Genomic DNA, 14,039 nt, shown 5'->3' on the forward strand with positions numbered 1-14,039 from the left:
TAATAATAATAATAATAATAATAATAATAATCAGCATATCAGTATGCTACATCCTTTATTGGTCTCAGCCTTAAATGAATATTTCTATAATATATGGAGATTTTTAAATGCACCAATCTGTACTATTGTTAGAATTTGTTAATACAGTGAGGTGTACTGATGCCTACTTGCTTTTCACAGTGCATTCTGTATTCTTGGCTGACAAGTCACTTAGGATGCATCTACAGTGTTGTCCTCATGATGCACTTTTCCCCGTCCTTGATGAAGGCCTAACCCCACTGTTTGTACTTTTTGGGCTCCTCCCTCACAAATACACTTTTTCTACTCCTATTTCATCCAAGGTTTTGTCATTCTATCTTGTGCATCTGACCTGTCCATTATGTTATTTTGCACTGTTTATCTTATCTTGTTATTCCATTTATTTTATTGTGATGTAACTTTTTGTTGTTTTGTATTTTATTTTGCTGTATTGTATCTTTGGGCTTGGCCTCATGTTAGCTGCCCTGAGTTCCCTTTGGGGAGATGGTGGCGGGGCATAAATAATAATAATAATTATTATTATTATTATTACACTGCAGAATGAATGCAGTTTGACCCCACTTTAACTGCCACGGAATCATGGGAGTTGTAGTTTGCTGAGGCACCAGCCCTCTTTAGCAGGGAAAATGCAAGACAGGCATGGGCAAACTCTTTGGACTTCGTATTGTTGAAGGCTTTCATGGCCGGAATCACTGGGTTGTTGTAGGTTTTTTCCGGCTATATGGCCATGTTCTACAGACATTCTCTCCTGACGTTTTGCCTGCATCTATGGCAAGCATCCTCAGAGGTAGTGAGGTCCGTTGGAACTAGGAAAATGGGTTTATATATCTGTGGAAAGACCAGGGTGGGACAAAGGACTCTTGCCTGATGGAGCTAGGTGTGAATGTTTCAACTCACCACCTTGATTAACATTTGATAGCCTGGCAGCGCCTGGAGCAATCTTTTGTTGAGAGGTGATTAGATGTCCTAGATTGTTTTCCCTCTGCTGTTTTGCTGTTTTAATTTTAGAGTTTTTTGGCTACCAGTATTAAAAAAAAAACATGGCCATATAGCCTGAAAAAACCTACAACAACTCTTTGGACTTCAACTTTCACAATTCCCGAGAGTGAAAAGGAAAGGGCCTGAGGCGGTTAGGAATGGTGGGAGTTGAAGTCCAAAACACCCAGAGGGCCCAGGTTTGCCTGAACTAACTTCACTGTTAGTCCTTATAAGAACACTTCATGAAGCTTCCCAGCCTGGAAGTTACAAACTCCCTTGCCCCCAAAAGCATTATGGAGGGAGCATAGTGTCTAGATCTAGGGAAGTAATGCTACCCCTCTATTCCGCTTTGGTTAGACCACACCTGGAATATTGTGTCCAATTCTGGGCACCACAATTCAAGAGAGATATTCACAAGCTGGAATGTGTCCAGAGGAGAGCGACTAAAATGATAAAAGGTGTGGAGAACAAGCCCTATGAGGAGCGGCTTAAGGAGCTGGGCATGTTTAGCCTGAAGAAGAGAAGGCTAAGAGGGGAAATGATAGCCATGTATAAATATGTGAGAGGAAGCCACAGGGAGGAGGGAGCAAGCTTGTTTTCTGCTTCCTTGGAGACTAGGACGCGGAACAATGGCTTCAAACTACAAGAGAGGAGATTCCATCTGAACATGAGGAAGAACTTCCTGACTGTGAGAGCCGTTCAGCAGTGGAACTCTCTGCCCCGGAGTGTGGTGGAGGCTCCTTCTTTGGAAGCTTTTAAACAGAGGCTGGATGGCCATCTGTCAGGGGTGATTTGAATGCAATATTCCTGCTTCTTGGCAGGGGGTTGGACTGGATGGCCCATGAGGTCTCTTCCAACTCTTTGATTCTATGATTCTATGAGGGCAGCCTTACCAGTGGTCCCGGGCTACTGGTGTGCTTAAGCGGCTGAGGGGGGAAAAGAAGAGGCCTGAGGCTGCTAGGAATTGTGAGAGTTGAAGTCCAAAGCACCTGGAGGGCCCCAGTTTGCCTATGGCTGATGTAAGATCTTGTAAAACTAGAGCTCCTCTCGGGAAAAGGCTGAAAGGTACTCAGCCTTGAAGCCTAGTTGGATGCTTTCGGCGCTCGGCTGCCCCTGCCTGCCGTTGGAAGAGGCCGGGTGAGCCTGGAGAGGCCAATCGATGTGATCGGCGCTCTGCCCGCGCCTGCCATTCAGGACTCCTTCCCCCTCCTCCATCGACTGGCTCGGCGCTCCTCCGGGAGTCCCTGGGCGCCTGTTCGAGGCGCTGGGCGCTCGCGCTCCTCCTCCTGCTCGCCTGGCCCCTTTGACGGAAGGATGCCCCGGGCGCGCGCTGTGTCCACTCGAGCCTCTCGGCGCTCGCCTCCCCGCGCCTGTCTCCTGGCAGAGGGACCGGAAGTGGCTCGGGGAGGGAAGGGGAGGGGGGCTCGCTCCCTCCTCCTCAGGTGAAGGCGCTGTGGATGGAGCCGCCGAAGACGCCGCCGCCGCTGCTTCGGAGCCATTGAGCCCCCTCCAGTGGGTGGGCCGGGCGGGCGGCCGGGGGGCCCTCCCCAACGCGGCCTGGCGCCCCCTCGGCTCAGGTGAGGGCCGCCCTACGGGGGCTCGGAGGGGACCAAAAGCGCTCGCCCGCCGGACGCGCGGAGGGACCACAAGGTGCGCTTCTCGAGGGGCTCCGAGGGGGAGGGGGCGCGAGGCGAGCGGGGCGCGGGCGCTATTGTGAGGGCGGTGGTCACTCAGGCACCGCGCGGAGGAGAAACTTGGGCCGTGCCTCTGCCTCGCTTTGGGCAGGGAGAGCCGCTGAGTGAGAGAGGGGCCTGGAGAAGTTGCCTGAGTTGAGCCAGGGGCTGCCTCAGGAGCCCTTCAGGTGGGACTGGGTGGCCCTCGCCTTCTCTTCCCACCCTGCTCATCCTTCACACAGACACACTTGGGGTGGTTGTCTCACCTGCGCGAGGGATCCCCACCCTCTCCTTCAAGTTTTGCAGACTTGGCGCCAGGCTCAGGCAGGAGAACCTCTTTTTCCCCGCTCTCATTTGTGTTCCAAGCTGTCGTTTTTTCTTCTTGTTGCTCCTTCATGGCCTGCCTCCTCCTCGGCTTTTTTTTTTTTTAATCTTCAGGAACATCTCTGCCTCCAAGGGAAGGAATTTAGGAACCTCACATAATACTCAGTGTAAGCACATTCTCCAAAGTGCCTCTTATGCATGGATAGTCAAGGGCAAAGGCAAGGCTGGTAGATTTGGGCAGCATTTGTCTGTCCTTGCAAGTAGCTTTCCAGAACTGGGGCTAACAGATCCTATCTTTCATTATTATTATTATTATTATTATTATAACATTTACATGTACATAACAACACAGCACACATGCACATTAGGTCCAAGTGTCTTGGTTTCGTCTCTGAATACCAGGCTCTTCCCAAGGACCTAGGAGATTAGAGATATTTTTGTATTGTTATATTATTATTATTATTATTATTATTATTATATTTACATGTGCATAACAACACAGCACACATGCACATTAGGTCCAAGTGTCTTGGATTCGTCTCTGAATACCAGGCTCTTCCCAAGAACCTAGGAAATTAGAAGTATTTTTGTATTATATTATTATTATTATTATTATTATTATTATTATATTTACATGGATATGACAACACAGCACACATGTGCATTAGGTCCAAGTGTATGGAATTCATCTCTGAATATCAGGCTCTTCCCAAGGACCTAGGTGATTAGAGGTATTTTTGCATTATTATTATATTTACATGTACATAACAACACAGCACACATGCACATTGGGTCCAAGTGACTGGGATTCGTCTCTGAATATCGGACTCTTCCCAATGATCTAGGATATTAGAGGTATTTGTGTATTATTATTATTATATTTACATGTACATAACAACACAGTACACATGCACATTAGGTCCAAGTGTCTGGGATTCATCTCTGAATTTCAGGCTCTTCCCAAGGATGTAGGTGATTAGAGGTATTTTTGTATTATTATTATTATTATTATTATTATATTTACATGTACATGACAACACAGCACACATGCACATTAGGTCCAAGTGTCTGGGATTAGTTTCAGAATATTGGACTCTTCCCTAGGATCTAGGATATTAGAGGTATTTTTGTATTATTATAATAATAATATCATTGTCAACTATAATACTCAAGTATTTTCTCTTAAAGGAAACTCAAAGTGGCCTCCAATGATAAAAACAATGCAATTTGAAACCTACGACATATCAATATTAAAATTAGACATAGAAATATTAAAAACAAATACAGTTAACTGGAACTCAAGCAACCAGAACTCCCAAGCTACTGGCAACAAAAAATATTGAGGAAACAATACTTTTAAAAACACTGTTTTATAATACAGTAAAAAAAACCCCAAAACTATGTTACATTAAGTTTGTTTCTGTTTCTCTGATTTGCTTTTAATTACTGTATTTCAATGTTAATATCAAGGCAATACAGAATGTATGGTATGATATAGTGTAGAGCAGAGGGCCAGGTCACAGTCCTTCTACTGTTGGAGGGCCAGATTATAATTTGAAAAAAAAAATGAATTCCTATGCACGCTGCACATATCTTATTTGTAGTGCAAAAATACACTTTAAAACAATACAATAATTAAAATGAAGAACAATTTTAACAAGTACAAAACTTATTAGTATTTCCATGAGAAGTGTGGGTCCGCTTTTGGCATATGACATAGAATTGTTGTTGCTGTTGTGTGCTTTCAAGTTGTTTTAGACTTAGGTTGATCCTTGGAGGGCCATATCTGGGCCCCGGGCCTTAGTTTGAGGACCCCTGGTGTAGAGTATAGCATTAGTTAAAGCTATTTTTAATATCAACTCGTAATCAACCAGAGACTATATTTATCTGACGTGTACCCCATGGGTGCAGTTTAACGAGATTCTACATTGTTGTTATTATTATTATTATTATTATTATTATTTATACCCTATTTTTCTCCCTTAAAGGAGTCTCAAAGCAGTTTGCAACATTCAAAATAACACAACTAAAAAGCTACAACTTATAATTAAATACAGAATTGTTAAAATACATAATTAAAATCACTTAAAGCCATTAAAAACTTTTAAAATGATTAAAACGTTACACAGCACCACTTGGCTAATTCTTACAAACTTCCTTCATTAAAAGCCTGTGAGAGTGAAAAGGTTTTAGCTTGCTACTGGAAAGACAACAGGGTGGGGGGGGGGCATTCTAAGTCTTATCTGCAGTATTTAGCTATTTGTGGTTATGTTTGAAAGAAGAAAATGTTCCATCATGCCAGTAAACCTTCTTACCAGTTCCAGTTACTCCAAACTTCATTTTCAGATAACATCTTTTCTAAATCACACACACACGTATATGTATTAAATCTAAACAGTGACACTAGTTTGTATGTTGCTTTTAAAATTACTATTGGAATGAGAGAAATAACAGGAGTATAAGTATTTCCAGAACTTTAAAAAAAGCAAATAAAGAAAAAAAAACCAAATTTGTTGCTTTGAAAAATGTGGAAACTTTATAGGAACATTCGTTTTAATGGTTTTCCTTCTGTTTTATTGTTTGTTTGTTTGTTTTGTATGCTAGCACATACAAAGATACAGCCAGTGTGATGTAGTAGTTTGAGCATTGGACTATGATCAGGAGGTTAAGACTGAAATCCCTGCTCAATTATGGAAAACCCACCAGGTGGCTTTGAGCAAGTCACTCTCTCTCAGCCTCAAAGGAAGATGAAAACCCAGTGACAAAAAATGGAAATGACTTGAAAGCATATAACAACAAATACATCGGAATTTTTTTTGGGGGGGGGGATTTTTCCCTCTTTACTTCAGTCACTTCCTGTGATGTTTAGAGAAATAAGCCACACTGGGTATTTTGCTCTGGAGCCAATAGCTGAATATTTTGCATAGAAATCAACATTATAGCACCCAGACTCAAATTCCAATTCGACTGTCTGAAGCTTGGTGGCTTTGGCAGCATAAAGGAATAGAGAAGGCATTTGGTTTGAAGCAATAGGAAGAGACAGAGTTGTCTTGTATTACAGTATTCTGTATGACACAGTTTAGTGAGGTTTTATGTTTTCTTTTGTTGGGTGATCTTCAGTAATATTTGAGAAATGGCTGTTCTGATTTTTCTGCTACACATCTTCAACTTTGTGTGGCAAGCAATGCAATTTTTATCATGAATAATTTTTATGAAATACTATTGGTTGCAAGGAGTGTAAGTTCTAGTTATTGGATTTTTGCAGGTACAGTACTGGATCCAGGTTAATGTTTAGTGCAATGAATGCAATAGTATGTGCTCACAAAAACTGTATTTGTGGGGGCTAAATGTACTCTCTAGGTTCATTGAAGCTCATCAGATAAAAGCACGACTCCATTCATTCTCTAGCAAATGTTTAATGCTACTAAACGTGTATCAGGTGAGTGAATCTTCAGGGAGTTTCAGGTTTCTTAGGCTGGGTGCATTAAAGTCATATGAGCTGGCACTGGCTTCGTAGATAGACTTTTCATGCCTAAACTGACTGTTAGGCTTTATCTGCTACCTTATTCAAATAATATAAAGTTTAGAAGTTGCTATGAATATGTGTATTAGAAGCCCAGCTATTTATTAATCCATGAACATTTCTATGGTCCCATCTATACTGCCATATAAAACCCAGATTATGTGCTTTGAACTAGATTATATTGCAGTGGAGACTCATATAATCCAGTTTAAAGCAGGTAATGTGGATTATTTGCTTTGATAATTTGGATTATATGGCAGTGTGGAAAGGGCCTTTGTCTCAAAGAGATTAAAATTTCTGTTTCCAATTAAAAATATCACTGTTTAAAGTTCATTCTTAATCATGACAGTGTATTAAGTAAATTCATCTACATTTGATTGTGAAATGTAATAATAATAAATAGAGTAAAACAAAAAATGTGATAAAAATAATAAACCAGTAAAATAATAAATAACTTTGATTTGAATATAAGCTGAGGGAGGCTTTTTCAGCCTAAAAAGGGGGCTGAAAAACTTGGCTTATACTCGAGTATATATGGTACATACTTTTCTGTTTAATATACAGTTGGCACTCCATATTTACATTTTGTGGGTTTGATTCACATGATCTCGCTAGAAATCTCTAGGCCTCAAGTGGAAGCTGACCTAGTGATTCCCGGCAAGGTGAATAAACCAGATGACTTTTTATTTACAGTTTCCTCACTTTTGTAGGGGTCCAGCATCCTTAACCCCAATGAATGTTGAGGGAAGACTATAACTTTCAGTTGCTGGGTTAAGAGTGTATTGTGTCACACTAGTTTATGATGTAAGAACTTTCACATGCTATAACAATGCTACTGTATTGCTTTACAATGACTTTGAAGAATGGATTGATATTAGAAACTGGAATGGTCAGCTGTCAATATCCCAAACAAGGCTTCAGAAGTGTTAGGGTTGGTCATTGCCTGCTAAAGTTTTGTTTGGTTTTAACAGAGTAGTTAAAGAGTGAAGTGATCTCTTTTTCTGTTTGAATCAGCCTCCTCTAATGAAATTCCACATACTGAGAGCTGTTTCTGACAACTTTTAAGTTCATTTGAATGTTTGCCTTCAAGTTGGCTGGCAATTTATGGAGACCCCATGAATTTAATTGTTTTCTTAGGCAAGGAATTTTCAGAAGTGCTTTACCATTTCCTTTTTGGAAATATGGTCTACAACAACACATGATATTTATTGATAATCTTCCACCCAAATATTAATCGGGAGACCCTGTTTCCAAAAGCAGAGGGATTTAGGCAAAGAAAGAGAAGGTGATGGGATGGGGGAGGAGGAGGCAGAAAGACAAAGAATCATCATAGTCAGAAGTTATTTCCATCTTACTGAAATGCATCACCCGTGGTATTTTAGTGACTGATGATGATCTGTGCTGGTCCAACATCTTGCATATTTGTACAAAACAGTAATTCTGAAGCAAAATGTATGGTTCCTTTTTTTTAGATGTATATGGCGTAAGAGGGATTGTGTTCTGGTTGCTGCCATTTGCATTACCATGTGTATTTTATTTAAAATCTTGTGATTTTTTAAAAGCCTGACTAATCCGTTTATCTAGTTGAGTGATTAAGAGTCTTCTATCCAGTTGTATGGAAGTCAACCTCTTGAAGTGAAAGGAAGATACTCTCTAAGGGTGGTAAGGCAGTGTTTCTTAATCTGTGCTCCTCCAGATCTTGTGGACTTCAGCTTCCACAATTCCTAACAGCTACTAAACTGGCTAAGATTTCTGTGAGCTGAAGTCCAAATCATCTGGAGAAGCACAATTTGGCCCTTTCTACGCTGCCCATGTATCCAAGGATCTGATCCCAGATTATCTGTTTATCCCAGATTATCTGGCAGTGGAGACTCATATAATCCCGTTTAAAGCAAATAATCTGGGATCAGATCCTATAATATAGGGCAGGTGTGGAAGGGGCATTTGAGAAGCACTGCTTTAAGGTGATGTATATATGTGTATACATACATAGGAAGGGAGAGCCTAGTGATAACTCTGCATGCTCAGTGGCCAAAAAGTGGGAGTGATGTGTGGCAATGGTGTTTCTCTTATGACATCTAATGTTTAGATGGAAAGTTTTTACAGACTGTGGCCCTATTTCTTGTTTTATTTATTGCATTGTTTTTATTCACTCTTTTAAAGTAACTATATTCTCTGTGGTCTATATTAATGCATAGAAGCTAAAAGATGTGAGGAAGTCTGAAGTCCAGGGGTAATTGTCCTAGATCATACATTTAGAACAATATTTCATCAATATCTACCACTAAACTGCTCTGTGAACTTGGAGAAGACACACTTAAAATATTGTAAAACAGTCTGTACAATTGTACAATGCTGACTGTGACTGTGAGAAAGGTGTATTTAGTCATGTAACATAAACATGGTGATGTCCCAGGGTTTATCGTCCCTTTTATCCTTAATTTCTGACTCCATCCAATTCCCCTATAGTTTCTTGTAAAAATTGCCATCATTTGGCATCTACTTTGTTTCTCTCTCCTAGGATTTGACCAAGGAGGGCTTCCTAGAGGAAGTGAAAGTAGCACGGAAAATAAGAAAGAGGGCCTTATTCTTTTCTGATGTACCTATTCCCACCTTTCTGGGAATAGCTGTCCACCCAAGTTGTTTGATAAATGTGTGTGTGTGTGTGTGTGTGTGTGAGAGAGAGAGTTTGGAAATACTTTCCTGCATGAATGTTCAAAGAAATGCTGCATATGTATCTTTGGCAGTGGCCCATGAGCCAATTTGAAATAATAATTATTGGCATTATCCTCATCCCTAATCTTTAACTTCTTAAAGGGGGACTGGAATCTGTTGTCAAATGTGCTTAGTTCTTTGAAAAAAGAAGCTTCCCCAGTGGTAGCTGTTTGAGAGAATGTGTATGTAAATTTATTTTAAAGTACAAAATTAAAGTGCATTAGCCTGCAACGATAGGCCTCAGGGAGACATCCAGGGTTCTACTGGAATGAACATATAAGAATGACTAAATGGAAATTTAAAATAGCTTTATTGTGAAATGCTTGCATGTGGAAGATGGATAGTTGTAAAACAATGTGATCTTCAGTTGAAGGAGCAGATTGGCAGTTTGAGCTACAATAGAAATGTATAGTGAACCCAGGCTGCTAATCTGTGTGCCAGGTTTTCAGCAGTTAACATGGGAACTTTATATGTTCAGCAGTGTTTAATATGAGGTAGGGTTAAATCATCATTGCCTGTTAATCACAAGTTCTACTACCTCAATTTTTTTTGTCAGGTCAGTGTCCCAAAGATTAGAAAAGGATTCAGCTCTTTAAAGTCATAGTATGCACTGAAGAAAAAAACCACAGTCTAACCCCTGTCTTGTTTCCAAGCAGTCCCAGTAGAAATATATTTAAGTTAAACTTATCATGTTTCTTAAATGGCCAATAGTTCACAGAAGCAAGTATGAGATCAAGTATGTTGTTTAATCTTTTAGTGATATGATCCTCCTGTGTGATTGTGTTCATATGTGCCTCCAAATTGCGTGCTAACTTACGATGACTCCAGCAGCTTGTATTCATTAGCAGTATCTCACTTGTGCTAGTCAGGACCGACCCTGCTTAGCTTCCAAGATCAGATGGGTCTGGTGAATTCAGGGTAGTTATCTGTACTCCATATAACTAGTGCTGAAAATCGGGGCTGGAATGCTAAATATTAGGTGTTGACATGTGGCAAAATACTTCAAGTTTCCAGTAGCATATCTGTTGTTTTAAGACAGTTTTCCCAGTATACACCTGCCAGAGATGTTGGACTATCTTTCACATCATCCCCAGCCACTGTGATCATTTGCTGAACAAGCTCGGAGTGGCAAGGTGTACCAGGCTGGGGAATACTGGTATAAGATCTATATAAAATCAAATAGTCTATTTTTCAGTGCTAAGGTGGTAGCAGATGCAATAACAGTTTTACTAATGTGCTTAAGAGTTTTCATGACAGACCTTCCTTTTCTGACTGCTTTTTCTCTAGTTTGTCCATTTTCACAATCCAGGTTTTCTTTAATTTTTTGTGACACAGCCAGAAGGTATTTACTATCACCACTGGGAAAGCACTGGTGCATAATGGACTGCCAATTTGATATCTTTATTAGCTTTTTGTTTGTTTGCAGATAAGAATAGTTTTCTTCCAGGGATGCTGTAGGAATGTTTGTAGCAGTCAAGACATACACACATCCCTACTCTGAATTGTTGGTTCATCTGACTAACTTCTCTATGCAGCCTGGAATGGAAAACAACTCACATAGGAAAATAAACTACTGCGGCTGCTCATGGAAACAATAGGCTGGGGAAAACAATATAGCCTTTTTAGAACTTTCTAAGGCTTCCCTTCTCTAAATTCAAGCTTTAATCCTTGGCTCAGGTTGCCAGCAACTCCCAGACACAAGATTGGTTAGAGGTTCATGCCTATCTCCTCTTCAATGAAATCCTGATTGTGCACTGGGCTTTAATGGGAATTGGGCATTTTGCTTGGCTTACTCTTGTTGCCATGGCTTTTTATCTCATTGCTGGGAGCATAGGGTAGAGGTTGCAAAAAGGCTACTTGTCCTCCCCCCTCCACTTCACACTGCCTTCCATATGCAGAATTATAAGTCCTTCATGCTTCTCTCCCTTTTTTTCTTCATATTCTCTAGTACAGTTAGTAGTTCCTCTTGCTGAGCTCGAGACACACTATTTCTCCGTCTTGTTGTATGCTCACTAAAGTTATATTTGAGTGTTCCTTAAAATTAGGTTTGTTAAGGGACTTACTGATTTAACACGTGAAATATATGTATGTAAATAGAGCTTAGAAGATTTATACAGACTTGAAAGCCCTTCTGGTTTTAACTTAGACTTAAAAGCATCTTCATTCAGAGAATTGCAGCCATAGTGTCCTGCTTGCAGCTGTATATTTAACAATTGCAGCTGGCTATTCTGCTTTTATCTGTTGCATCAGTATTCTTCACTTGTTCAAGATTTGAAATTCATCTTTAACCACCACTTAAAATATAGGAACTACTTAGTTTTGACCTTTATTGCTCTGTATTTCCCACCTTCTTTCTCTTAGATGGCTACCTCTACTAGTGCAACACATCAAGCAGAGCCCTCTGATATATCCTATATCTTAGTTCAGGACAAAGTGGTAGAGCAGATGTCCTCAAACATTTAAAGTCAAGGACAGGTTCATGGTCCTTCTGACTGTTGTGTGTGTGTGTGGGGACGGGACGGGATGGGACTACTTTGAAAAAAATGAACAAATTCCTATGCACATCTTATTTATAAAGCAAAAAAACCCATGAAAGATCAACACAATATTTAAATTGAAAAACAATTTAAACTGACACGAACTTACTAGTATTTCAGTGGGAAGTGTTGGCCTACTTTTGCCTGACTAGATAGTCAAGTTAATTAGAATTGTTGTTACGTGCCTTCAAGATGTTTCGGACGCAACCCTAAGTCAAAAGTTTAAGGCAGGGGCTGCGTAAATGACCTTGGAGGGGCGCATCTGGCCCATGGAACATAATTTGGGGGTCCCTGTGGTAGAGTGTGAAGGTGCTGAAAAAAATGTATGTCAGATGTTTATGCTTGGAGAGCAAATCATAGAATTATAGAGTTGGAAGGGGCCCCAATGGCCCTTGAGTCCAAGCCCCTGCTCAGTGCAGGATTTCTAGCTAAAGCTTTCCTAGCCGGAAGATGCCCGGCTTCTTTTTGAAGACATGCAGAGAAAGAGACCCCACCATCTCTCTAAGCAGCTGATTATATTGCCAAACTTCTTTTACTGTCTAGAAATTCCTTCTAATGCTCAAATGACATCTGCTGCCTTATAACCTTTAGTCCTGATCCTACCCTCTGGGAAAGCAAGGAACAGGTCTGCCCCCTCCTCTCTGTGGCAGTTCTTGAGGTGTTTAAAGAGTGTATCCATGTGGTCTTTTCCAACTCTATATTCTATGATTCTGTCACCTCTTAGTCTTCTTTTCATGAAATTAAATGTACCCAACTCCTTCAAGCTTTCCTTATATGTTTTATTCTCTTTATTCTCTTATCCTTATTGTCCATCACTGAACTTGCTCCAACTTGTGTATGCCCTTTTTAAAATGAGGAGCTCAAAACTGAACAAAGTACTCCAGCTGAGACCTAACTAGTATGGATTATACTTGGACTATTACTTCCCTTAACTATGTCTTTATTAATGCAGGCAAATATAGCACTCATCTTATTTGCTGTAACATTACATTGCTGGCTCATGTTTAGTTTATGATCAACAATAATGCTAGGACACTTTTTTGCATGTGGTACTTCAGAGTCATGTATTCCCTATCCTATGCTAGTGTGTATAGTTTTTGCAGCCTAAGTGTAGAATACTGTATTTGTCTCTATTAAATTTCTTTTTATTAATTTCTACCTAATTTACTAGTTTATCTACATTCTCAGTTATTTTCCTATCTTCCAATGTATTAGCCACACCTTATCACATGCTTTGCTGAAATCCAGATAAATGACATCCACAGCATTCCCACCATTTACTATACCAGTGATCTGATTGAAAAAAGATATAAGATATTTTGGTAGAATTTGCCCCATGCTCACTCCTGATGATCATTTCATTGTCATCAATATATTTGCAGACAGATTCCTGTATAATCTGCTCCAATATGTTCCTGGTATTGTCATCAGGCTGACTGTCCCATAGTTCTGAGTCTTCTTTTTTGCGTTTTTTTGAAGAGAGGGATAATGTTTTCCCTTCTCCAGCCCTTTGGCATTTTGTTCACCACAGTTTCCCAATAATTATAGCAAAGAGTTCAGAGAACATATGTGTACGTTCCTTTAGTACCATGGGATGTAGTTTGCTTCATCCTTCAGATTTAAACCAGGATCAATTCTCCCTGTATTCTCTCTAGGAAGTCCTCAGGTTCTCTGATGCATTGAAGGGAATCTACACATAGCTATAGTGCACTGACTTTCTCTTCCAAGAGAACTACTGTTTTGCATTTGCTTCACATATTGTCGATTTTGCTTTCAGGTAAAAAGCCTAGCATTACACATGCATTTCAGTAGAAAACTATGTGTCCTCTGCCACTGTAACTGCAGTTACTTCTTTTCCCTTCCCCACTTTTCTACATAGTAATGTAGTTTCTCGGTTTTGCTACATTTATTGAAATTTTCTTCCCAGGCAGCTTTGTCATTCCTGTGTATTTTAGCAGCATTGATGCCATTGCTCTAGAGCTGCCAGGTGGGGACCTACAGTCCCCAACAGTCCCCATTGCTGCTCTAATGGTAGGGGTCATACTAGAAAAGGTAGATGTGGGCACTGGGGCTGCTCTCACCTACACTTCCTCATGCTTTGCATCCCCATCTCCCTCACAGTAGCTGCCAGGCTAGGGCTGTTGCTTTTTCTGTCCTCGTGATGTGCATACTATTCTGTCTCCATTGTATTACCTATATTTTAGAAACTTGTATGATGATATTAACAATGTTCACATTGCTTTGGTGTTT

At 40.3% G+C, this 14,039-nt stretch overlaps 1 protein-coding gene across 5 annotated transcripts in view; it reads left to right on the forward strand.

Annotated features, from left to right (window-relative positions):
- The first annotated feature begins 2,251 nt into the window (after positions 1 to 2,251).
- The window catches only part of IKZF4 (IKAROS family zinc finger 4), a 60,921-nt gene continuing 49,133 nt past the window's right edge, over positions 2,252 to 14,039 (forward strand). For 2 of the 5 annotated variants that reach the window (XM_060763880.2, XM_060763882.2), the window contains exon 1: positions 2,254 to 2,667. The gene's annotated coding sequence lies outside the window, so the exon portion shown is untranslated. Of the gene's footprint in view, positions 2,668 to 14,039 lie in introns of all 5 variants that reach the window. The other 3 variants (XM_060763881.2, XM_067463941.1, XM_060763883.2) reach the window with 2 other exon arrangements.

The sequence above is a fragment of the Anolis sagrei genome, chromosome 2 (genome assembly GCF_037176765.1).
Source record: "Anolis sagrei isolate rAnoSag1 chromosome 2, rAnoSag1.mat, whole genome shotgun sequence".
Taxonomy (NCBI): Eukaryota; Metazoa; Chordata; class Lepidosauria; order Squamata; family Dactyloidae; genus Anolis; species Anolis sagrei.